Source organism: Balaenoptera ricei, chromosome 10, assembly GCF_028023285.1.
Source record: "Balaenoptera ricei isolate mBalRic1 chromosome 10, mBalRic1.hap2, whole genome shotgun sequence".
Lineage (NCBI taxonomy): Eukaryota > Metazoa > Chordata > Mammalia > Artiodactyla > Balaenopteridae > Balaenoptera > Balaenoptera ricei.
The window spans coordinates 70,637,009-70,661,579 of NC_082648.1; the positions used below are offsets into that span (position 1 = coordinate 70,637,009).

Below are 24,571 nucleotides of genomic sequence, written 5' to 3' on the forward strand. Positions count from 1 at the left end.
CGAATGTTGGTGCGTTTAATGTTGTTCCAGAGGTCTCTGAGACTCCTCAGTTCTTTTCATTCTTTTTTCTTTATTCTGCTCTGCAGTAGTTATTTCCACTATTTTATCTTCCAGGTCACTTATCCATTCTTCTGCTTCAGTTATTCTGCTACTGATCCCTTCTAGAGAATTTTTAATTTCATTTATTGTGTTGTTCATCACTGTTTGTTTGCTCTTTAATTCTTCTAGGTCCTTGTTAAACGTTTCTTGTATTTTCTCTATTCTATTTCCAAGATTTTGGATCATCTTTACTATCATTATTCTGAATTCTTTTTCAGGTAGACTGCCCATTTCCTATTCATTTATTAGGTCTGGTGGGTTTTTACCTTGCTCCTTCATCCGCTGTGTGTTTTTTTGTCTTCTCATTTTGCTTATCTTACTGTGTTTGGTGTCTCCTTTTTGCAGGCTGCAGGTTCATAGTTCCCATTGCTTTTAGTGTCTGTCCCCAGTGACTAAGATTGGTTCAGTGGGTTGTGTAGGCTTCCTGGTGGAGGGGACTAGTGCCTGTGTTCTGGTGGATGAGGCTGGATCTTGTCTTTCTGGTGGGCACGTCCACGTCTGGTGGTATGTTTTGGGGTGTCTGTGGCCTTATTATGATTTTAGGCAGCCTCTCTGCTAATGGATGGGGCTGTGTTCCTGTCTTGCTAGTTGTTTGGCATAGGGTGTCCAGCACTGTAGCTTGCTGGTCGTTGAGTGAAGCTGGGCCTTGGCGTTGAGATGGAGATCTCTGGGAGATTTTTGCCATTTGATATTACGTGGAGCTGGGAGTTCTCTTGAGGACCAGTGTCCTGAAGTTGGCTCTCCCACCTCAGAGGCACAGCACTGACTCCTGCCTATAGCACCAAGAGCCTTTCATCCACACAGCTCAGAATAAAAGGGAGGAAAAAAAGAAAGAGGATAAAATAAAATAAAGTAAAATAAAATAAAGTTATTAAAATAAAAAATAATGATTAAGAAAATAATTTTAGAGAGTAAAAAAAAAAAAAAATCGGACGGACAGAACTCTAGGACAAGTGGTGAAAGCAAAGCTATACAGACAAAATAACACACAGAAGCATACACATACACACTCACTATAAGAGAAAAAGGGGAATAAATAATGTATCTTTGCTCCCAAAGTCCACCTTCTCAATTTGGGATGATTCGTTGTCTATTCAGGTATTCCACAGATGCAGGGTACATCAAGTTGATTGTGGAGATTTAATCCGCTGCTCCTGAGGCTGCTGGGAGAGATTTCCCTTTCTCTTCTTTGTTCGCACAGCTCCCAGGGTTTAGCTTTGGATTTGGACCCACTTCTGCGTGTAGGTAGCCTGAGGGCTTCTGTTCCTGCCCAGACAGGATGGGGTTAAAGGAGCAGCTGATTCGGGGGCTCTGGCTCACTCAGGCCGTGGGGAGGTAGGGGTACGGATGCGGGGCGAGCCTGCGGCGGCAGAGGCCGGCGTGATGTTGCACCAGCCTGAGGCGCGCTGTGCGTTCTCCCGTGGAAGTTGTCCCCGGATCACGGGACCCTGGCAGTGGCGGGCTGCACAGGCTTCCGGGAGGGGAGGTGTGGATAGTGACCTGTGCTTGCACACAGACTTTTTGGTGGCGGCAGCAGCAGCCTTAGCATCTCATGCCCCTCTCTGGAGTCCGCGCTGATAGCCGCGGCTCGCGCTGGTCTCTGGAGCTCATTTAAGCGGCGCTCTGAATCCCCTCTCCTCGCGCACCAGGAAACAAAGGGGAAAGAAAAAGTCTCTTGCCTCTTCGGCAGCTCCAGCCTTTTTCCCGGACTCCCTCCCGGCTAGCTGTGTCGCACTAGCCCCTTCAGGCTGTGTTCACGCCGCCAACCCCAGTCCTCTCCCTGCAATCCGACCGAAGCCCAAGCCTCAGCTCCCAGCCCCCGCCCGCCCCAGTGGGTGAGTAGACAAGCCTCTCGGGCTGGTGAGTGCTGCTCGGCACCGATCCTCTGTGTGGGAATCTCTCCACTTTGCCCTCCGCACCCCTGTTGCTGCACTCTCCTCCGTGGCTCCAAAGCTTCCCCCCTCCACCACCCGCAGTCTCCGCCTGCGAAGGGGCTTCCTAGTATGTGGAAACCTTTCCTCCTTCACAGCTCCCTCCCACTGGTGCAGTTCCCGTCCCTATTCTTTGTCTCTGTTTTTTCTTTTTTCTTTTGCTGTACCCAGGTACATGGGGAGTTTCTTGCCTCCTGGGAGGTCTGAGGTCTTCTGCCAGCGTTCAGTAGGTGTTCTGTAGGCGCTGTTCCACACGTAGAGGTATTTCTGATGTATCTGTGGGGAGGAAGGTGATCTCCCCCTCTTACTCTTCTGCCATCTTGAAGCTCCGGCTCAGGAGCTCAGGTTTTGTTCAAAGACTAGGTGAGAGTTGTGGACCAGGAATCTAAACTGGATATTTTAAAAAATAAGAAAATGAGGGGCTGGTTGCCAATGAAAGAGTGATAGATAAATAAATTAGTGTTCCCAATGGGTTGAAGAGTTATTGGAGTGGGACTAATGATTAGAGTTAAGTGAGCTGGAAAGTAAGAATTTGTGTTGAGAGGTATGAACCCATCTAAGACATAAGAGCTTTGAAATAGAAGACTACTGTAAATTAGCTATTACAGGATTCTAAGTCATAAGCTGCCGGACTTGCCACTGCAGTGGCCTGCACTGAGAGGTAACATTCTTCCTTCTCATATGAATAATTTAAAAAGATGAATGTGCAATTCACATGTCGTATGAACCTTGTGTTTGAGATGGCATTTGTATACTCTAAAATAATGATAAAGGTAAAAGTGTATACTCTTGTGTAAATGGCTCTTCATTGAGATATTCCGTATTAATGTGATTTTTAAAAATCTAGTCCATAACTCAATTTTGAATAATTTTTTACTGAAGCCATAAAGGCTTGGAGGATTAATGTGCAAAGTTGTCTTTATATATAGGACCCCGCAAAACATTGACACACATGAAGACAATACAGTAAGAGATGATTTAACGAGTTTTGATAATTTTGAGACAGTGGTTAAACCGATATCTTATCAGTGCAAAATGATTCTTAGAATTGATCTGATTTCTCCTGCTTAATTTTATTTTGGTGATCTTTATAAATTAGCCCTTGGCCTTGCCTATAGCTTTTATGCATTTATAAGCTTCAAAAGTGCATTTAAAAATTTTTGCTGTGACTCTTGATTTTTGCTCTAAAATGCATTCTCAGTACATGGAAATGATTGATGAAATATTAAGAAGTTATGGGAGTTTGATGAATATGTTATGGTGTTATCACTTATTTTACCTACATGTGTATACATATATGAGCATATAAATGGTACTTTTTGCAGAAACTAAATGGCAAATTCATTGAACTTAGTTATTTTGGAAAAATTCTCTGTAAACATTCCTTCTTGATACTAAACAAAATAGCTTAGTTTTTTTTCAGAGATTTAAAAAAAATAACGTAAATGCACATTTATTGTAATTTCCTAAATGGCATACACTTACATGAAAATAATTTTAAATATTTAGGAATCATAACAAGTTCTTGGCACTAGTTTGTTCTTATGATTCAAAGCATATTTTTTTATACAAATAACATACCCGATGTTTTTATATGACTGCTTTCCTAGCAATCATATGGTTGGATATGGTTTATCAAGTAAGCAAATCTTAACATTGCCAACCAGTACTTTGTGAATGCCTTTTGACTTCAGTGAATTGTAAGATGGTTTCTAGAATATATATATATATATATATATATATATATATATATATACACACACACATATATGTAATATATACATACACATATATACACATACACATATATGTATATACACAAATTAATCTTTTTTTTCCTGACATTATCAATGATAGTCTCACTCATGTGAAAGTTTAAACCCAAAAGGGGAAATCTGGGGAATTTGGTAGAAAAATATTGGTGTAGAAGCCCAGGTTTCCTTTCTATGACAGTTTTGGCATGCTTTTTGATCCTAATTTGGTTGTATATTGCTGCTTCTCTGAGCTTCTTAGTATTAATGGGTTATGTATTTGAATCACAGACTGTTAAAGGTTGAAGGATGAGACTCAGAATCCTTTCATTTTACAGAGGAGGAAACTGTAGTCCAGAGTGAGACTTGCTCAAGGGCCACATAACTAGCAAAGGGTGCATTCTGAACTCAACTTTTCTGACTTTAAAATTTGTGCCTTTTCATGTTGAGCTGGAGTGGGCCTTGAAGGATTGGATGGATTTATTGAAGGAGACTGTTCCAGAAGAAGTTCATCTAGGAGAGGAAAGCAAGAGTTTTATGGCATGCTGCTAGGGAAAAAGCAAAATAAAATGCAGTGTCACTTGAAGTTTGGAGGGAAAAAAAGTGAATAAAGTATGGATAACATTAAAAGAACATCATATAAGGCTGCTAATACATCATCCATAGTGTTTATTTTGAACAGTTGGTGACATTTAGAAATAAGTGAGGGTTCCAGCCATTTTCAGTAGGTGGTCATTTTGACATTTCTGTATGATGCCTCTCTGGGCTAATAAAACTTGTCTCTTACTGCTGGTTCCCTTTTCATTTTATTATTTCTGTTCTTTTAAAGTAACAATTTAGTAAATCACAGTATATAGGCAAATGCTGCAAGTCAAGTGTTTATATATACTAACATTTTTTAAGCCTGGACTTTTTTTGCATAACAGATGGGGGAAGTGTGAGTAATTTCACTGGAATTCTGTAGCCTTCGTTTTCAAAAAATTTTTTACTTTGTGACATTTAAATATTCAGTTTATGTCTAATAACTCAAATCATATTTTTAAATAAGCACCAGAGTTATTATCAAAACAGAATCATGTGGTTTGGCAACTAGCACATAACATGGACATCTGTTACTAGGGAAATAAACCAAAATAAATTGAACCATGGTGAATGTTGCTATAATTTGGTAATTAATGATTTTTAAACTACAAATTTATGCTACCTAATTTCAGCTGGACCTTTGTAATATGTCTTATTTAAAGCATGTCACATTATCCAAGATTCCTTAAATTTCTCAAACCCCAAAACATAGACCAGCCATCCTCCCAGCACCATCTTCTCATAAATTATATAGTCTCCTATATTTATGTGAATATATTGATAGTTCCCTCACTTTCCTTACTTGCTCCTCTGTATTTTAATTCCCCTGGATTCCTTCCCACCTGAGAAGAAGCATGTTCCTGCTTCCTTATATGTGACTTGACATATACCTTTGCTCTTGATTAGATTGTCCCTCCTAAGATCTTTTTACATCAATTGTCCTCTTTTTAAAAAGTGTAACTGGAATAGACTTCAACACTGCCCCTGTTGGGGAATGTGGGGACTCTGGAACTGGCTCTGCTTATCCCCCTCCAAGCCCAGGGGCATATGGAGCTTTGTCCTTCCCTCTACTTTCCAGTGCCTCTCTGGTTATCCAGGACCTTATCCTATTTGGAGAGCATGTCAGTGCTGTAGGACATTGAAGAACAGCTTGTCTAATGGAAATTTGGGGTGGGAATTTATCCTGCTGAAGATTGGCCAGCATCACGCTGGTATCTATACAGGCTATCTTCCCCTTACTACCTGCAGTATGAAGGACTGCTTACATAGCTCCTCAGCAAGGCAATGTCTCCCTCTTACCGGGGCTGGTATAGATAGTACTTGCTCTTGGAAGAAGTGGGGATTCCCTAACAAGAATGGTCCACTTTGGTTGGGGAGACTCTCCCTTTTCTGCCTTATGGGTTTTCCTGGCCTTTCAGTCAGAACTAACATTATCAAAGAATAACTATAAAATATTGCTCTTCATCTACCTCTTAAAACTATGTTTATGAATCAAGTTAATGCTATGTTCCTTCAGGGCTTTGATTTTTGATGCTCGATCCTCATCCTGTTTTTCCTTCTTGACGATCTCTGCTGTTGCAAAATAAAAGTTTTTTTTGCTGTTACTTGTCCCTCAATGAAATGAGCTTCATAAGACAATTTTTTTTTAATTTATTTATTTTTGGCTGCGTTGGGTCTTCGTTTCTGTGCGAGGGCTTTCTCCAGTTGTGGCAAGCGGGGGCCACTCTTCATCACGGTGCGCGGGCGTCTCACTATCGCGGCCTCTCTTGTTGCGGGGCACAGGCTCCAGATGCTCAGGCTCAGTAGTTGTGGCTCACAGGCCTAGTTGCTCCGCGGCATGTGGGATCTTCCCAGACCAGGGCTCGAACCCGTGTCCCCTGCATTAGCAGGCAGACTCTCAACCACTGCGCCACCAGGGAAGCCCCACAGGAGAATTTGAAAGGCAAAGCTGTTCATTAACTTTTTCCTTTCGTTTTCAATTTTAATTCTCTCCAAGATACTTGTGGTTGAATGGGGGAAGGTCAAGCACAAGGATTTACACATGAGAAAAGCAAGCTAACCTATTTAAAAATCCCATGTATCTAAAATTGCACCACTACTATTTTTATTGCATTCTTCATCTTTTCATGCTCTGTTCCCTCTGAAATGCCCCAACAGCAGAACAACAATGATGATGACAAACAACAAAGAAAAGTCTTTGAACTTCTTAATCAGTAAAAAACATCAATCTGTTTCTCCATCACAGATATCTTGAAAAGTGAAGTCTATTTATGGCTACAGTCTTCCACACTCATATTCATCCACATGCTCCTAGAAAACTCCCATTTTATTTCTTACTATAGATATTTTAAAATAGATAATGATTTAACTATCACCAACATGACAATGTGTGTGACTTTTTTTTTTCTGAATTCTTCTACTGCCATTCCTGCAAGGCAACATCCACATCCAAATCCATCCATGCTTAAATGTTTTCTATGAAGATGAGGTATTTCTCCTTCTAGTCAAGGTTAATTTCTATACTTTATCCTCTGGCTCCCATGACTAAACCCCTTTCCTTTCCATCTCCAAAACACTCCTGAATCAATCGATTCCTTTTTTTCTCTGTATCTTCAAACTCGCTGGCCCTCTCTACTGGCTCATTAGCTTTGTCTCCTTTTCTGTTTGTTGTTTTGTTTGACCCCTAAAAATAGTTTTCCCCAAATTTCTCCTTTCACCTCTTTTCTCACTATGCTTTTTTCAGTTTGTCTAAGGGTTTGCATTTACTTTGAAGGTTTTAATGACCGTGTACTTAGTTGGTCACTCCCAAATCTAAATCTAAAGTAATAATACTTTAGTAGTAGTATTTAAACATTACTTTAGTAGTAATATTAAAGTTGTAATGATACTAAAGTATCTTAGAATGTTAAGAAGAGGTTTAAAAGAAAGCACACACAAAACCCACACATTTTATTTTCTCCCTTGGAGCAAAACAATTTGCTAACAGAGGCAGCCAGTAAAACAATATTTTAATTTTGCGTTTATGTTTTTGTATCTTCTAGTTTGAAAACAAAGCACATGTTAACTCTGGATTTCAGTCTGACTTACAGCAATATGTTGTATAAAATGCTTTTTGAGCTGTTCTTGAGCACAGCATGGGAGTTTGTTATTAACATTTGCTTACTATGGATTTAGACCTTCATAAATTATTAAAGTACAAGTGATTTCTCCAAGGTACCATTTTAGGATGTCGCTAGAATTTGGGCTGTTTTTTGACCTTCTCTTTCTTTTCACGCAATGTTAAATATTCTGTTAGATTCTAGAAGTTTTCTTACTTGTAGAATCATCTTAAGGAATTCATTAGCATTCTTGATTCAGGTATTGAAATATGAAAAATGAGCTTCATATCTTTACTTATAAAGAAGAAATAAATTCCACCTTTGCTACTGCTGAATAAATGTTAAGTCTTTTTCAAGCAATGAGTAAAGCAGACATATTTCTGATTTCCATAAAGTTATCCATGGCCTAAATTAATTATGATTTTAGCAATATTAAAACTATGAAGTTAATCCTTTCATTAGGTAAAGATAGTGAAATTAATGGAGATAAATAGATATGAACTGACACACCTTAATCTTAGTGGAATTTGTATGCACATGAAGGAATATGAGTAGGAATGTAAAATGAGAAGATGAGAGAATATTAGTTAATGCTTGACTTTGAAAAGCCTACCAGCTTGCCCAAAGTCACACATTAAAATATATCCATTTTTCTTAAAAAAACAATAATTTGGTGAGTATTTCAAGAAAGAATAATTAATAAGCAATATGAAGTAGATAAGGCATTGTAGAACCTCATCTTTAGACTGGACTCAATTTGCTTAAATTCCACTATAGGAAAGGAAAGTTACTAAAAGTTATATCTATAGACATGTAAGGAGTTAATGTCGAGTTTTTACCACATGGAGAGAATATTCTCAATAGAATTACATATTGTACTATATGTATTTCAAAATAGGAGGGATGGTAAGAATTAAAATGTTTCAGAGTTCATGTTTCTTAGTCTTCTAAATTCCTAGCAATATTTACTTAATTGTAAAACATATAGCTTTTTTAACCTTGTTTTTTCCATGTATTATTCCTAGAAGGAACAAGCAAAACCTTAGATATAAATAAAATTATAAAACTATATTTGCATTTGGGGGAAGTGGGGAGGTAAAATCAAAACAATGAAATGAACACTGACTTCACAGGAAAACTTTTTGGTCCCGTTAGAGAAGACAGCATTCATTTCTCAAAGAACAAACAAAAGAACATTTGGCAGGACTTGAACAGCAGGAACACTGAGACAGTGCTCATAAATTGATTGAGAGTTTGAATGCTTGAAAGTGCACGTTTTAAACGTAGTAATTTTTTTAAAATAAAAATTCAGAATTCTTTTTTAAAAAACACTATTGAAATAAAACAAAAAAGGATTTTAAAAGTATTATCAGGCCATCGTTTCATAGCCTAGAAATAAATTATTTAAATTGATGGAGAAATTGGAATTTCATATCTCAGTAATAACAGATGATGTATTCTGATTCCACAGACTTAGTGAGGAAGTTACTGTTTACACTAGGGGGTGCTCAAAAATTATACCACATTATTTGGTGCTTGGCTACCTCAGTATCTGCAGATCAAGGATTTTTGTATATCGATGGGGTGATATCTCAGAAGAGTGCTTCTGTAATATCCTATCTTTTGTTAAATCATAGGTTCTGATTCAGTAGCAGCAGTGCACACACACAGATTCCTCAGGAAAGACTATTCTGCAGTTAATAAATAGTTTCCCATGGAACTAGTGAGGGCATAACTATATCCATTCACTATGAATTTAGCTTGCAAGATTTGAACACATAGTTTTGCTTTTATTCAGTATAAATTCACTTAGCAATTAAAAAGGGGACTTATGTTTTAGATGAATTATTAGGTATTATAGGTGATACAACGTTGAGTAGGCCATAAGAATTTTTTTAATATAGAAGAATTAGACAGGAACAGTATTTCTATAAATAGAACACAAAGTAGAATCATTTTGTCCAACACTTTTACACTATTGCCTGAAATAGTGTTTATCACATAGTCATAATATATATATATTTGTTGGAGAATGGATATGATAAATATTATAAGAGAATAAAAGTGTTCCAACTGTTTGAAGGGTGGTTGGAAGTGTACAATATTTGTGGAAAGTTTTGGAAGTCACATTCCTGGCCATTGCTCAGTGTTGTGTTCAGCAGTGCTGAATTTAAAACCCTGTGACGTATAGTAAGCAGGATGTGAGACATTGCATTTATTCCCTCCCCCACTGATTTGTTCATTCATCATTCTGTGGTTTATGGAACACTTCCAAGGTGAAAAGACCAGAACACAGAAGTAAAAGATAAGATCTGCCAGTAGTGAGGTCTCTATGTTTTGGAGGAGACAGGCAAATAAATAAGCACTTAAATGATTATGATAAATGCTAAATGCTCTGATAAGTTATGAGAGAGACAGACAGAGACAGAGATGAGGAACAGTCAGTGTGTCAGGGTTTGGTGCATCTGATTTTGTCTCCTGACTTTTGAATTGAATTAGGATAAATGGGAATTAGTCTGTTAAATTTCTCTCTCAGAGTGACATTGAACCTCAGTTTAGTCCCAGTTCCCCTCTTACCTTCTCAAACCACACAGTTAACATAACTATTACACATTTTACGTTGAACGGATACAGTTATCCACAACACACTCCACTTTTTGATTTCTGATTGGGTGAACCACAATTAACACTGCATTCCATACTTTGTAAGCTCTTTGATTGGACCTGTAAATGCCTTTACATTATGATGTATCTATCTTAATAGCAAATATGGAACTTGTCTTGCACATTGATCCTGTGTATCTTTGTAAACCACATTATAAATGTTCTTTGCTTTGGGCTTTTGCTTTGACACAAGGTAAGACATTGACTCAGTTTTCCTTTCGCTTGGCATTTCTGTCAGTTGTTCCCTTTTCCCTTGTCAGGCGCACCTTAAAGTTTTCCTTTATGTGTTATGTGAGCTGCCTCAACAGTATATGGCAGACTCCCATACTGACCCCATAGACCCACCTATCTTTCATTTCAAGCAAGCAGTTTTCCACAATTTTCATCAGCTACCACATTCCCTATTCAGTTATTTGAAATAAATATTTGATGGTTCCTCAAACTAGGGTAAAGGGCTATGCATTTTCAGCTTCAAGAATAATCTAAGAGGCTGAACTTTATAGAGATCCCTAACATGCCCTTTAGAGTCGGGCTGCCTGTGTTCACATCATATCTGCCATTTACTTGCTTTGTGAGTTAAGGTCATTGACCTCTGTGGGTCTCACCTTCTTCATCTGAGAGCTGGTGATCATAATATTACTTACACAAAGTTCCTGTGAGGCTTACACGCATTAATATCTGTGAAATGTTTAGAATGGCATTTACTAATATTAGTTTTTATCTACATGTTCTAACCAGATTATTACCCTCTATTGAAATGATGGAGATGCTATTGACAATAACAGTGGCTAATATTTAGAGATGGATTTGCCATGAATATCATAAAGCTAAATTGTCAGGATCCCTCACTCAGACAGGTCCCTTAAGGGTCATGAATTTTCGGTAAGATTTTCAAAAGTAGTATAATAACTACAATCATTTGAGACCATTGTCTCTTCACTACCTGACTTTCCCCTCCATTACGTTTCCCCGAGTATAGTACCTGTGGATTAGGCACAGGCTTATTGGGATCTAGTTAAGGGAAAGTTGAGTTGGGGATAAATGTACTTTGGGTTTAGCAGGATGTACTTAACAGTTCATGGTATCTTTGGTGTATAGCTAAATAATGGCTAGCTGTGCCAGGTATGAATAGCTTTCAGGAATACTACTACTGCCCATTATACAAATCTGCCAGAGCATCCTGACAGGGCTAGAGGTGGTACTGAAATGTGAACTCATACTATGGCTCTCAGTGCCCCCCAAAGAATGTGTATAGTAGAGAAAATACAAGTTTGAAATGTGTGAAGGCAGAAGCTAGTTTGTGGAAAATCTAATCATAGAACATATAAAATATATGGGGAGATTTTATGTCTTTCGTCTTGTTAAACCTATCAATAATAAGAAAATATGTGTTAATTATCTTTCTAATCTTTATAGAAATACTACAAAATAATTTTCCTGTAAAATTGAATTTGTAATTTTTATTATTTTATTTTTCACTATAGTTCTCCAAATTATATAAACTTAGTCCCTTAATTTATATCTCTGATCCCTATTTTAAGCACCACCCACGAAGTTATTTATATCTTAGTTCTTTGGTTATCAACCTTCAAAATATGTTAAAATCGCTCAAGGGACTTTAAAAAATTCAATATCCAGGCAATATCTTAGACCAATTAAATCTGGTGGTAGGAACAATATATCAGTATTTTTTAAGAGTTAATCCAATGTGCAGGGAGGTTTGAAAACCAATAGCTTGGTTAAAAAATTTGCGTTTTGATTTGGGGTGAAAATAGAAAATGGTTCCCTAAGGGGGAAGAAAGCACTCAGCATAAACAAAACAAGACAAAACAAAACACACACACAAAAAACAAAACAAAACAATAAAACTGTGCAGAGTACAGAGTCTAGGGATTTCTAAGAAGAGACCTCTGCTTTATAATAGCTAGTGCAGTGAATGAGGGCAGAGACGTGAATTCTGGCCCTGTCATTTTACTAGTTGCATGAGCTCAGAGAAGCCATTAAATTCTGTGCGATCTCAAGATCCTTATTTATAATATGGGTGTAATAGGTACCCTATGGTTGTTGTAAAGTTAGAGATATAAATGTAAAATAACTGTTGGTTAAAATTAACACAGTACTGCTATGTTTATTAATTATAAAGACATAGCACATAGTGGTTGCTTCAAGGCAGTTGTAACTCTTAATTGCATACAATTGTATAATACTCTCTAGTGGTGGAATTCTCTGAGTTGTCTGAGGGCCAGGCCACTTCTGTCTTTTTCATTGCTAGAATCGAAGCTCCTAATAAATAGCCTGATACAGGCTATGACTAAAAAGTATTAAATGGCAGACAGAGAAAGACAAATACTGCCTGATATCACTTACATGTGGAATCTAAAAAATACAGCAAACTAGTGAAGATAATAGAAAAGAAACAGACTTACAGATATAGAGAACAAACTAGTGGTTACCAGTAGGGAAAGGGAAGGGGGGAGGGACTTGAAAGGGGTAGGGGTTTAAGAGGTACAAACTACTATGTAAAATAAATAAGCTACAAGGATATATAGTACAACACAAGGAATATGGCCAATATTTTTATAATAACTATGAAAGGAATATAACCTTTAAAAATTGTGAATCACTGTGTTGTACATCTGAAACTTATATAATATTGCATATCAACTATACCTCAATTAAAAAAGAATCAAAAAATTTATTAAATAGGTGAGTAAATTCATGTGTAATGTAATTTAATCTCATTGATCTAAAATAGAAGACTAACACCAGGTTATATATTTCTTTTGTGCTCTCCTACAATCTCTCTTACTTGAACAGAAAATTAATAACAATAATAGCTTACTATATGTTATGTACTGTTGTAAGGACTTTGCAAAATTAGTACTTACAATACCGCAAATTAGGTATTATCATTATTTCCATTTTACAGATAAGTAAGGTGAAGAACAGAGAGGTTAAGTCATTTGTCTAAGTCACAGAGCTAGACAGCTGATGAATTGGGATTTGAATTTCTGTAAGTAAACTTGAGAACAAATTCTCTTGTTAAACTTCCTGCTGCAATCATCACTTTTCCTATGTCAAAGCAGCCATTGCTATGAACTACTTGAATTTCTTGAACCAATTGTTAATTCCTTTTCTCAACGTTACACACAAGTCTTACCCTCTAGGCTTCTTGGGGACTAGTCGTAACTCTGAGGGGAAAGAATACATTGTGTAAAGAGATATAATCATATATTTACTTGGGTTGGAAAAACAATTTTTACTTTGCAAAAATGATGTTATTAATTTTTACTTGGCTTAGACAAAAACACATGGACTCAAATCAATACAGCTATTACTTCTGTTATGTTCAGATATTCTACTGCTGGAAGCGATGATAAATGTAAACTTTTCCTCTTTAGTATTATGTCACAGTTCATTAGAGAGTTAGCAGTCATATTTAAGAGTCTTTATATTGGAACATTAGGTTTTACTTATTAAAAAATGATCATTACTTGTAAGGTATTTACTAAATAAAAGCTTACCAAGTTTGATTTTCTCCTAAAAAGTAGTGATAGGAAGGTGTATGCCATGGGTTATGCAATTCCGTTTCCTTTTAAAACTCTTTACAAGATAAAAATCAGGTCAAGATAAAACTTCTCTCTACAACCACAGAACTCAAGAAAACACCAGATGTATTTCTAACCTTTAATTTATAATGAGAAAAACCTCTTCCAAGTCTGAAGTTATTTTCAGATGGATAAGTATCAATAAAGAGGTCGATTGCCTTTTATATTGTAGGTATTCTCTTTCCATTACTCTATTTGTAATGGTTTTTAACTGAGTTATAAGTCTATCTTACCCCTGTTAGTTTTGGGTTGTATGAATATAGGCAAATAAAAAGATTATAGAATTGCAAAAATCATTTTTATGTATCTCAGCAGAACACAATTGGAGTTCCAGGAAATATTAAGGAAATTGTTGCTCACTGCTAATAATATAAATATGTTTGTTTAAGATGGATGGTAGACGGTTTTGGTGATGAGCCACTGGCCTTTGTAAGATTTGGAGAAATAAAATGGCATTCTTTCTCCTTCCAACAGCAGATGTTTCTCTGCTAATATTGAAATAAACATTTCCCTTGGAAACATCTGTCAGAGTAATATGTCTATAATTGAAATGAACATTGAGCATATTAGAATGTGCCAGTTAAAAAACCTACTCATATACTGGAAAATATGTCATTTAAAAAAAAAACAGACTTTGAGATAAATTTCCACTGTAAATCTCAGTTAACAATCTTTACCATGAAATGTGTAGAGTATTGCACCACACGGTAGGCGCAAAGCTACTTTTATGTGACATTTAACTTGAAATGCTGAATATATCTATTTATGGATTCTGTTTGTTTGCCTTGCCAAACAATATCACTAGTCTCTTATTTTGCATAGTTTTGACTTAACACAACAAGGAACTACAACATTATCTATGAAAAAAGTGTAGGAGAGGTATTTAATATTGCGGAAAGTAGGATTTAAAATAAAGAGTCCTCCTTTGCAGGTCTAACATGAAGCTATAGCTCCACAGAGGCTCAAACTAGAAAAAAATAAATTTAATTTCCAGAAAAAAAGAATGTTTTCCCAGAAGTCACATTAAATGATGAACAAAACTAAAGAAAAGAACTTGGATCCCTTCAACCAGTTCAATGTGCTGATCTCATTTATCTTACTGGCAGAAATGCTTAGTTAATATGATTCATATTTACAAAGATTAGTTTAATACTAATATACTTTAAAAATTATATCCACTCTTTCCCCATATGTATCAAAGAATTATAAGATGCTGTTTAAACTTTGGCTTTTTCATGTACACACACTTTTTCAAAATCCCCACCTATCATCAAGTTTTCACGGTCACTTCCATTCTGCGGCTCAGGTTCACATCACAATTCCTCACCTCTTAAGCAAACAAAATGTGGCAGAGATCCTGTGTGTTCACCTTTTACTCCTAGGCACACAAGTAGACTATATTTTCCAACCTCCTTACAGTTTTACACAGTGGTGGACAAGGGTGATTCATGTATGTCATTTCAAAACCCAGCTTCTAAAAATCTTTCATACACAATACTTGACTTTCCTAATCTTTATTCAGCAAATAAATGGAGATACTGGACATGGTCTGAGCAAGAAGATATAAAGTGCCTGCCCCTGAATAATCACCTGAAGTGCTTGCCAACAGGAATATCTGCATTGGAGCAAGGAATACATGCACTGTATGAAGCTGCTAAGATTTTCAGATTTGTTATTACAGCAGCTAGAATCATTTACTTTATTTCAGGCACACCAGTAAGATAATTACAAATTATCTCCTCAATCTTTATCTGTATAATATAATGTTAATTAAAATTCTAAAGTCTCAAAACAGAATCTTAACATTCCCCTCAAATCAGTTCTCCTTTGCAACACTTCTGTTTTTCTGTTAACAACATCATTCCAGAAGTTAGTTGTCAAAAAAAGAAAATATGATGTAACCTCTCTAGTTTGGGATTTTGGTGAGACTGAGAACAGGGGCATTTCAAAATCTGACCATAGGAGAATTAACTCTTTTACAGGTATTTGATACATTCAGTTGTTACATTTTAGCAGATATGATTTGGCAGCAAAATCAAATTCCTTATTATAATACTTATACTATAATACATCACTTTAGAACTTGGAAAGGCAGCAGGCTAAGGCTACAGCAAGCTACTCTATGGTCCAGCATAATATGATTTGAAATTTGTGAGATTATTGTATTAGTTCCTGCTCATCAGAATTCATTAGAATAATTTATTAGTATCATCATGAAAACTGTCCAGATATTCATTTCCTGAGTTCACGGCAGTGATCACTCATACGGATATCATTGGGTAGTTAAGATATGTAAGAAAGCCTCCAGTCACAAATGAGTCATGCCACCTCTGCACATGTAGGAGATATACGTAATTCTTTCTCTCTCTCTCTCTTGAAAATAATCAAAGGAATAGCTCCAGACAAGCTTATTACAAAGGACTGGTAAGTTTCTACCACTGTGGCAGGGCTGGCAGCTGGGCTACAGTGCCAAATTCTACAGTTAGAATGCCAAATCCCAGATGTGGCATGATTAAATCCAGTGTCTAATCATTTTGTTATAGTAAATTCACAAATCAGCCTGATCACAGCATGCCCTGTCTTCATGGTGGTTCACGTGTTATAGATTTGCTATGAAATTACTAGTGTGAATTTGTAACCAAAAAGTATTGTTTATGAAAGAATTTTTTCCCCTTCAATATTTTAAAAACTGATTTACATATTCCAATATACCTGTTGGAAAAAGCCATGATGTTAATTGGACTTTTCACTATTTTACTATTAGTTTTTTGCTTTCTTATTTAGCTATAATTTTATATTTTCTGGGGTTTTCTTTATGGTTACTATAAATTTCTTCTACCTTAGAAGCAAAAGTCAGCTGTTTGAAATTACAATGCTCAAATACCATTTAGGACAAATATTCATTAATTAATTTTCTCAAATACAAATATTAGAGTCATTTAATATGTACATTTCAACAAGTTTACAAAAATAGATTCTGTGGCTTTAGGCTATAATGGAAGAAATATTTAGAGTTACAAGTTATTTTAATAACTTGGCCAGGAAGATATATAGAAACATTTTAAGAAAATATATTAAATCATTTTATTTTTTTCTGCATACTCTATTAATGTGCAGTAGAACATATTTATTAAACTCTCTTGACAATATGTAATACATTAAATAAATCTTTAAAGCTTGGCTGTAGATCTATGGGTTTTTGTAAGTGTTTTTTAATTAATAATAGTATATTTGCTATAAATATTCTCTTCTAGCCCTTTTCCACATAATAAAACACACATCTAAAATTTGACTATTTTTCCTTTGAGGCAGTTTTCCTTCCCTATTTTGTCTTTGAATTAAAATGTTACCAACCCTGATTAATTGGTAGAAAATCTCTGTGAATTTTTGCAGTTCACTGAAAGGTGATCATGGAAAGAAAATCTGAGGTCCTATTGGTCTAGTAATTTATCAAACTAGGCAGACACACATTTGTGAACAGAGTCACACATGTGAACAGATGTCAACAAATATTATTGGGTGCTTACCTGAAATCCTGCTCTCAGTTTCTTGGTGAACATTTACTTTCACACCAAAAAAGTTCAGTATCTCCCTAATTACCTACAAACTCTTTCCCTCCTTTCCTCTTATGGATTGTGTTGTCTTCAGAACTATTCTCTCTTAAATCATGAATTCCTCCCAGTTTTTCTCACTAGTCTTGTCTTTCCCCTCAGCACCAGCATGATATATCCAACTCTCTACTCGACATCTCTACTTGGATGGACAAATTTAACATGCCAAAATTGACCTCAATATCCCCCTCCAAGCCTGCTACTGCCATACTGGTTCCCAGCTCAATAAAAGGCACTATCAGGTTTGCAGTTCTTCAGCCCCCAAACCTATAAGTAATCCTTATATCCTTGTTCTATCACACTTCACACCCAATCCATCCATAAATTGTTAGTTTCACCTTTGAAGTACACCTATAATCTGACCATTCCTTTTATCTCATCTGCTGCCACTCTCATCCAAATTACCACCTACTCTTGTTTTGACCTCTACACTAGACTTCTAAATGGTCTTACCTTTTTTCTACTTTTGTTACACTTAGAGCTTCTTCACACAGCAGTTGAGTAAATCATGTCAATTCTCCCATTGAAAAATTTCCAATGAGTTCACAACAAATTTGGAATAAAATCTGACATCCTGGTGATGTCCTCAAAGCCTTACATGATTCGGCCCTTCCCTCTACTTCTATCTCCTACCTTCTCCCCTTTTGCTAATTTGCTGCAGCCACACTGGCCTTCTTGCTATTCTTTGAAATGTATAAGTTCAGTCCAGTCCAAGGTATTTGCATTTTTCTGTTTTCTCTGCCAGAATCTACTATCCCCAAACTGAAGTCTACATCCCAAACTTCATTCCTTTTTCTGTTTAAATATTCGTCTTTTCTTCTCATCCATCATTTAGTTCCAGTCATCACTAATCCCTTACAAAGTTTCCTTTATCGCTCTTACCACTCCCTAAAATTATACAATATTTAGTTTTTCTTTCTTTGCTATGAAGGAATTCAGAGCATATCACCCCAAAATATGCTGCTTTGGCATAGTGATTAAGTTAAAGGCACTTGAGAAACAGCAGGTACAGGAAAGGTACTCTGACCCTCCTTTCCTCTTCCTGAAAGCCAGAGATAAAACTCCCATGTGAAAGGTACCCTTCCTGTACCACAAGGAAGGAAGACATTTTTATCACCAGAGATGGGGAATAGAGGCTGAAAAATCTGTACAAACCAGCCTTGTTAAATTAACCCTTACTTTCTGATCACTTCTCAACAGTTTATTGTTGTAGCCCAAACTCCTTTGTCTTGTCAATTTTTCACAAATTTATTTTCTTTGTCTATAAGGTATAAAAGCTTTCTGTTCTGGTCACTTCTTCAGGTCTTCATTCTCTTGTAAATGCTTCCATGTGTACGTAAAACTTTGGTTAAACTTGTATGCTTTTCTCCTGTTAATCCATCTTATGTCAGTTTAATTCTTAGGCCTAGCCGGAGACTCGAAGAGGATGGAAGAGATGTTCTTTCCTTATACCTACTAGGATTTAACTTTATGAAGTAAGGTCTCTGTCTTCCTGACTGCAGTATTCTCATTGTCTAGAAAAAGTTTCAAGAAATATTTGCTGAGTAAATAAATGACTATATCAAACCATAAATAGAAATTTATATCTTTTCATCATAACTAGTTGATAATGATCCTTTTACTTATTCTAATTAAAGTACAATTTCTCCTTCTACCTCTGTGAGCCATTTGAATAAACATCAGGAAAGGAACTACAGTACATAGGTCTAGCTTTTTCACTGTTTCTCTCTTAATTAACCGTGTTGATTTATTTCTAGATCATTCCTCTGACTCATCTACTAACTAGCTTTTATACATGGAGAGTTACTTTGCTGAACATCATCTACAGCAGTAATTCTTAAACTTTAACATGCACCAGAATCACCTGGAGGCTTATTAAAACAAAAATGGCAGGACCTCAACCCCAGAGTTTCTAATTTAGCAGGTCTGGAATGTGGTTAGAAATTTTGCACTCCTCACTTACCCCCAAGTATTACTTTTTCTGCTAGTCTGGGGCACAATTTGTGAACCACATATCTATAGAATGTCTGGATGATGGCCATCTCCTTTTGTTATTTGACTTTCTTCCAGAGAGACCTTGGGAAACTGGGGTGACAGTTTTCTATAGAACAGGTTAAGGGGTGAGACCTGGGCCCTCCTAGCTGTATATACTAGCTGGAGAAGTGGGCAGTTGTCAGAGAAACTGTCCTGAAGTGTTTTCTGGGCAATATTTCATACTTAAAATTTGACAAACTAAGAAAGGAGTGGCAACAATAAAAGAGGTAGAGATAGAGACAAAGATAAAAGAATAGGGAGAAGGACAGGGAGGAGGAGGAAGAAGGGGGAGAGGATTTGGAACAACCAGGGTGCTGACATTTGTAGAGATTCTAAAAGTATACAGAATGCTTGAAATGCCTGAAGGAACCAGCTGAAGCTGATTTGGAAAAATTGGTGTTTACAGTAAATTTTTCTATTGTATTTATGGCTTCAGATTTAGAGAGGATTACAGTTGATCCTTGAACAATGAGAGTGTTAGGGGTGCTGACCCATCTACCTCATGTGTGGTCGAAAATCCACATATAACTTTACAGTAGGCCCTCTGTATCCGTGCTTTGGCATTTGCTAATGCAACCAACCCTGGATCATGTAGTACTATAGTATGTATTTAGTGAAAAAAAAATCCACATATAAGTGGACCTGCACAGTTCAAACCTGTGTTGTTCAAGGATCAACTGTATTGGGGGCATGAGAAAGACCTAAAGAAACTAACACAAAGCAGAGATCTTCCATCTCCATTGTGATTAGAGGTCTTTATATAACAGGCAGATTCTTATAACCAAAATATGTATTCGTTTTCTAGGGTCATCTTAATATTAAGTGCCATGAACTTGGTGGCTAATACAACAGAAATCTATTCTATTATAGTTCTAGAGGGTAGAAACCCCAAATCAACATGGGGGAAAGGCAGGCTCCTTCTTCGCCTTGTCCTAGCTTCTAGATTGCCTGCAATCCTTGCAATTTCTTGGTTTGCAGTTGCATCACTCTAATCTCTGCCTCTGCCATCACATGGCATTCTCCCTGTATCATTCATTTTTCATGTTGTTTCTGTGTCTTCTATTGGTGGTATTATGAAAGTTAAGTTGAAAACAAAACTCTTTTGGTAAAAATCTCTTAAGTGGTGAAGGAACTAGTTGGGTCTTCCTTTCCTTTGGGTGTGATTCCCCCAAAGACTAGCTTTTTGCAGAGGATCATTTGTGATCTATTTCTTAATATCCTCATGTTGTCTCATGTGTCTGCTCTATGTTCTTTACTCTTTCATTAATCTAAAATTGAGAGTTTTCAATTCTCTGTCACAATTCTTCAGAAAAGCAAAAGTCTCAACCATCAAAATTAATAAATTAATGGACTTTGATGGAAATATGTAAGCTCCCCCACATCCCCGCCATTAACCATAGTAGCCAAAAATTTACATATATTTAATGCTTGGTACATATATTTAATGTTTGTTACACTACTAAGTGTTTTATATGTTAGCAACCTGATTTAATTTGTCTTTTTGAAATAATGCCTCCCCCACCCCAGCTTTATTATTCTAATCCCAGAGTGGTGTTAATAGCAATGCTGAAAGATGAGAAAATCAATTTATTATTCAATAAATGGAATAGGAAAAATATAATTCTGCATCTGTAAAAGTTCTGACATTTTTCAAACAGCACTGTGGAGGTGGTTGTCCACCCTTTTTTTATTGCCTACCTTTTTTTTTTTATCACTTTTATTTGTATCCTCCATATGTAACGTAATTCATATGAAACAATGAATGAAGAGGGGAATATTTAAGAACATAATTTTTATTTTGCTAAAAATATGACTTAGTTTCCAAATTTTGACTACGTTTGTGTATGACTGTGTGTGTGTTAAGACATATCTTTAGAAATTCCTGAGTTTAATGAAACTATATTGGGCAAAATAGTCATTTTTAATAGTAGACTTTTTTGTTACAGCAATAAAATCAGTTATAGCATAAGCCATTTTAAGTGACTCCTGGTTTCTGTCAAATGTTATTGATTTTTTTTTTGACTTGATGAAAATATTTTAAATTTTGCAGAAGTTTATCCACCCAGAGCCATTTGAGTGCCACAGCCTGCCTCTCATATGTCAAAGCTCTTTATAGCTGTGTATAGTATAACAGGTTTATTGGAGAGTCTGAGCTTTATAGGGTACACACTTGAAAAGGATTTATATTTTCTCTAATCATTGCTCCCAACTGTGTGATGTCAAATCTTCCTTCTCTGCTGGGTAGCAGGTTTCTTAATGATGTCTTGGGCAGATTCTAGAACTTCTCTCTACTTTAAGTTATTTAAAAGTCTAGTTTACAACTCTAATCTCATATCCTCTCCCCATCACAATTCAGCCCTGGTTTGGGGCCAAAGGACTTGGAGTAGGGAGGAAGTGTGGTCTGCTCTCTCATTTTCTTACTCTCACCAGGAGTCAAATGGAAGGTGATAGTATGTCTCTTAGGCACCTCCCCACCTTCTATCTTATGCTTTTATGTCTCTAGCTGCTCTAGGAACAGATAATAAAGAGACAAGTCTCTTTATAGGGCTTGCATGAGCAGTACTCTTTCTTTTACTGTCACCTTCCTTAAGGCTGATGGGTCATCAAAGTCCTGGGTGACAGATATCTAACTGTTGGCTTTCTAATGAAGCACATGGATAAGTTCCTTGGAGGTCCCCATTGTAAATTTCCCTTATTTATTATTTATATTTATTTAACACTTAAATAGCTCTTACTCTGTCTTATAACCTGTTATACATGGTTTATAAATATTAAATGATTTAACTATCTGGAGAAACTGAACCTCAGTGAAACTGAGCAACTTGTGCAAGATCACATATTTAGTAATTGGCTGACTTGGGATTTAACCCAGGCAGTCTGGCTCCAAAGCTCTTAACTACTATGTTAAGCTGCCTTCATGTGGTTGTCTCTGACTTGGGACAACAATTTACAGGAAATTGGTAATAACGGTTTGGGGCTAAAAGTTTTCTAGACTAAAGATATAATTACAGCTTTTGGAGTCGCCAATTTATATTTTTTTATTTTTGAATTATGAGATCTCTGAAGGGGGGGACCCAACTGGGGAAAACAGTAATATTTAAAAACATTAAAGACCCCAGGGAAGAAGACTTTAAAGGACCAGGGAGATCTGAAGATTTAGTGTCTACAGTACAAGACAATAGCTGGATGTCTATTCCAATGTCACTCTGTAAGTGGCTGTTTCTTATTTATTCAGAGAAGAGGCTAAATCCTTGAATGGGAGGATGATGGAAAAGACATGCCTCAGTTTGCTTAATCCTCAGCAAAACAAACCTTGGAGTTTAAAAACCTACCTCTGTAAAACATTGTTTATGAAAGGTGAGTCAAGGAAGAATTTCCCTCAGACTCAAGCAGTTTAATCAATAATATACCTAGGAAATATCTTGGGAATTAATTTTTCTTCTCATCACTTATTCAGTGATATTTTAGTGTTCTTTATGTACTGGCATCTTGAACAAGTAACTATCTGCCTGGCCTGAGTCTGCATTGAACTATGAAGTCACTGAAGCCAAAGATTAGAGTGTTTCAAATGGAAATGAATAGCTGCAAAATGTTCAAATATGTCCAGTGGTTCAAGAATTAGAAAATGGGATTCTGTAATTAGGTCATTCTGGTTTTGCAAGACCAAATTAGGGGCATTCATTTCACAGCTGTACTACATGCCATTGTTAAAATTTGACATTTCAGTATTTGATTCATTTTGAATTTTTTCTAATGTATGATATGAAATACAGTTCCAAATTTATTTTTGTATTGATGGTTACCCAGTTTTCCCAAAACATTTTATAGAATGAGCTATTTTTTCTTCACTAATTTGAGATCCAACTTTTTCATATATTAAAATATCATGTTCATGTTAGTGTGTGTGTACTTCTGTATGTTTTCATCTATTCCAACAGTCTATTAATGTACTGTCTTGTTTTAATTATGAAAGCTTTATATTATATTTTATATTAGTGGGCTAATGGCCCTCATTGGCTTTCTTTTAAAGAATTTTCCTGGTTATCTATATTTATTATATTTTCCATCTGAGCTTTAAAACAGCCTGCTTAGTTTGTTTTTTTTTTAAATATAATCAATCAATGTGATGCACCATATTAACCAATTGAAGGGTATACACCATATGATAATCCCAATAGATGCAGAAAAATCTTTTGACAAATTTCAACACCCATTTATGATAAAAACTCTCCAGAAAGTAGTAATAGAGGGAACTTACCTCAACATGAAAAAGGCCATATATGACAAACCCAGAGCCAACATTGTCCTCAATGGTGAAAAACTGAAAACATTTCCTCTAAAATCAGGAAAAAGAAGGATGCCCACTCTCACCGTTATTATTCAACACAGTTTTGGAAGTTTTAGCCACAGCAATCAGAGAAGAAAAATAAATAAAAGGAATCCAAATCAGAAAAGAAGTAAAACTGTCACTGTTTGCAGATGACATGATGCTATACATAGAGAATCCTAAATATGCTAGTAGAAAACAACTAGAGCTAATCAATGAATTTGGTAAAGTAGCAGGATACGAAATTAATGCACAGAAATCTCTTGCATTCCTATACACTAATGATGAAAAATCTGAAAGAGAAATTGAGGAAACACTCCCATTTACCATTGCAACAAAAAGAATAAAATACCTAGGAATAAACCTACTTAAGGAGACAAAAACCTGTATGCAGAAAACTATAAGACACTGATGAAAGACATTAAAGATGATACAAACAGATGGAGAGATATACCATGTTCTTGGATTGGAAGAATCAACATTGCGAAAATGACTCTACTACCCAAAGCAATCTACAGATTCAATGCAATCCCCATCAAACTACCAATGGCATTTTTCACAGAACAAGAACAAAAAATTTCACAATTTGTATGGAAACACAAAAGACCCCGAATAGCCAAAGCAATCTTGAGAGGGAAAAACGGAGCTGGAGGAATCAGGCTCCCTGACTTCAGACTATACTACAAAGCTACAGTAATCAAGACAGTATGGTACTGGCACAGAAAGAGAAATATAGATCAATGGAACAGGATAGAAAGCCCAGAGAGAAACCCACGCACATATGGTCACGTTATCATTGATAAAGGAGGCAAAAATGTACAATGGAGAAAAGACAGCCTCTTCAAAAAATGGTACTGGGAAAACTG

General features: G+C 36.2%; 1 protein-coding gene across 5 annotated transcripts in view; it reads left to right on the forward strand.

Moving 5' to 3' along the window:
• The window catches only part of TMTC2 (transmembrane O-mannosyltransferase targeting cadherins 2), a 1,049,079-nt gene that overhangs the window by 911,282 nt on the left and 113,226 nt on the right, over positions 1 to 24,571 (forward strand). The window lies entirely within an intron of this gene.